Consider the following 2,862-nt stretch of genomic DNA (forward strand, 5'->3'; position numbering starts at 1 on the left):
GCTGAAGCAGTTATACTGGAAGATTGTTAACTAAGAAAAAGATTTAAGTAGAAATATTCAAATAAGGATTAATTATTTAGATTTAAAAATCAATATTTTGCATAACGCACTTCAGGACCGGTTCAGAAGTTAATTCATGTGTGTGTGTGTGTGTGTGTGTGTGTGTTCACTTCGTAAGAGGCTTTATTTAATTTAATCTTTTTGCAGGAAGTAGAGTGAAGAAAATATCTTAATATCTTAATTTTTTTTCCATTTTTTTGCAAGGCTGTCAACCTATTATTGTAGCTATCATTGTCAGCGCATTATGTGTGGCCAGACACTTCCGTTAACCCTCGTTTCAGGCGATTCAACAAAGTCAATTACATAGAGAACACTTCTTTAATTAGTTATCTCTTCTAACTGTTAATTAATCTTTTGTTGAAACTCTTAAATGAGCTTTGCAACCTCTTTCATTCCTTTCATTTTCTTGTCTTTTTTTTATTAGATTACAGAGTTGTAATCTGTTATCATTTTTTGCATTTCAAGCAGCTGAATCTCGTCTTTTTTAATGAATATATCTCATAAATATATCATTTTAAAACTAATGTTTCGAATATAATGATGAATTATGAGCCTGCAGACCGGAAAACACTATTCAGCCAGCTGTCATTTGCTTGGTAACGCTTTTGATACATAAAAATGAATCTACTTAGAATAATATTCTTCGAGTCTACCGATAGATTCATTTTATTTGCCATTTGTTGATTTAAGTAAGTTTTCATATTATTGGTAGAATTTCGTTTTATTTAGCTACTCCAAATATTGTATCGATTCTTTTATTTCTCTACTTATCTTTCGCAGTTTCTAGTGTACGAGATCGATCCAGCAGAGTCCTCAAATTGTGTATTAACCCCAGTTAGCTGTTTATTCAGTATTTTTTAATTTAAATTTATGTATTTTTGTTTCTTTATATACAACTGCGCAAACTGAAGCACTATATTTTCACAACAATATTAGTGTCAAATAACGGTGTTAAGCCTTTTGTTTTTTTAACAGTAATCGGTGCTAAGCCTTTTACAGTGAATTTTACAAAATCTTTTACAATTTTGCTCACTGTTGGCAATTTTGATATAGATCGGTGGGCCATTTCATCAAAATTTTCACATTTTGAAGAACTTTGACCGTAATCAAAGTAAACAACAGTAAAAAAACAAAGCATGTGAGTATTCCAAAAAATAAAGTACCAACACATTTTTTCTTTGCTAACGGGTAAGAAGGAGGATTCAGTTGGCGAAAAGTGCAGAACACTTCTAGAATAGATTGCTATTTGCGTGTTCTGACGCGCGAATAAATAAAGTATCAAAAAAGTGCTGATTTTAAAAGTGTTTATTCATACTTGAGCTTAAATATTGGGAATCTTATGTGATTATTTGCGTTTAAATTACTACAATACAGTGCAGTGTATTGTAGTAATTTGTAGTGTATTGTAAATTACACTGTAATTTACAATACACTACAGTACAGTGCTACAAATAATTTAAAGAATCGATGCGGTTATTACGCATCAATTCTTTAAATATAATACTTGTATTATTATTTATACTGGTAATCATAACTGGATATACGTTATAAATAAAATTTGCAAAACTTTGCAAAATTTGCAGTGTTGGAAATTGAGAAGATAATTGTAGAATTTTCTAAGAGCAGGTAGTTCATTTGATAGTTTTTTAAAGCTATCACAAATGTCATTTCTTTACATGGAAAGATATCATTAAGCATAACTAAAATTCTTTTTATATATTCATTTATAAAACTTTTAAAAAATAAAACACTCGCTATATTTTCCATAATTATCAAACTCGGTATTGGTTTAGTGAATTTCTTACGATAAATTATTAGTATTTTGTTTTCGAAAATGATGTTTGATCGAAACATTAATCCTACCTATAAAAATTATTCATCTGTAATAATTCTTAAAACAATATTCTTGATAAATACTTATCAAAGAAACGGATGTTATCGATAGTGTGGCCGAGCGGTCTAAGGCGCTGGTTTAAGGCACCAGTCTCTTCGGAGGCGTGGGTTCGAATCCCACCACTGCCAGCGTGTTTTTTCTTTTTATCTTTTCATTAACACTTAACGTTTTCTCGTATTAGACCTCGCATTTACTTCAACTTTTAAATTAATCAAAATTATTTTAAACATTAATCATTGCAGAATTTGGCACTTTATTCTTAATTATTAAAATGCATAGCATTATTATTAAAATTTATTAAAAATTGGTATATTGAAATACTAATTTAAAGTACAATAATAAAAAAGGGTAAGAGTGTTTTGATTTATAAATAATCCAGCATATTCAATTTTAATGAGAATAAAATATAGATTCATATCATTTATTCAAATAATTTTCAAGTTAATTATGACCCAAAGATTTATAAATCGATAATTAAAAAGCAGATATAAAACAGCACCCTCTACCTGCACACACAAATAAAATGTTATAATAATAACATAACGGAAATAACTAAAATTATGTAATTACTTAAAAATAGTTATAGAAAGATTCTACGCTCAAAAATTGTTCGTGCGGTGAGATAAATTATATAATAAACGTAATCTGCGAATATATTTTCGCAGACATGAACTTTCACTGTATATAGTGAAGCCTAATGAAAGAAACCATTTGGAGATTAAAAAACAATTCTCAGTTATTGGATACAATCTTAGGTTTTATTCCTTAGGAAAGTGCTCTGCTAAGGAATGGTGATATTTTCGTTTTGAGGTTTAAGCCGAACTCCATCATATAGTCGAGTGCTGTGTAGAGTCTTGTTCGTTTAATTCTCGCAGACCGCATTTCTTCAGTGGAACCATTGAAGAAGT

The 2,862-nt window shown here is 29.4% G+C and overlaps 1 non-coding gene across 1 annotated transcript; it reads left to right on the forward strand.

Moving 5' to 3' along the window:
• Window positions 1-2,000: 2,000 nt before the first annotated feature.
• Window positions 2,001-2,082, forward strand: TRNAL-AAG (transfer RNA leucine (anticodon AAG)). The gene has a single exon. It is a non-coding gene; the product is annotated as a tRNA-Leu (tRNA).
• Window positions 2,083-2,862: the final 780 nt, after the last annotated feature.

Source organism: Typopeltis vanoorti, chromosome 7 (assembly GCF_054136105.1).
Source record: "Typopeltis vanoorti isolate ZY-2024b chromosome 7, IOZ_Tvanoo_1.0, whole genome shotgun sequence".
Taxonomy (NCBI): domain Eukaryota; kingdom Metazoa; phylum Arthropoda; class Arachnida; order Uropygi; family Thelyphonidae; genus Typopeltis; species Typopeltis vanoorti.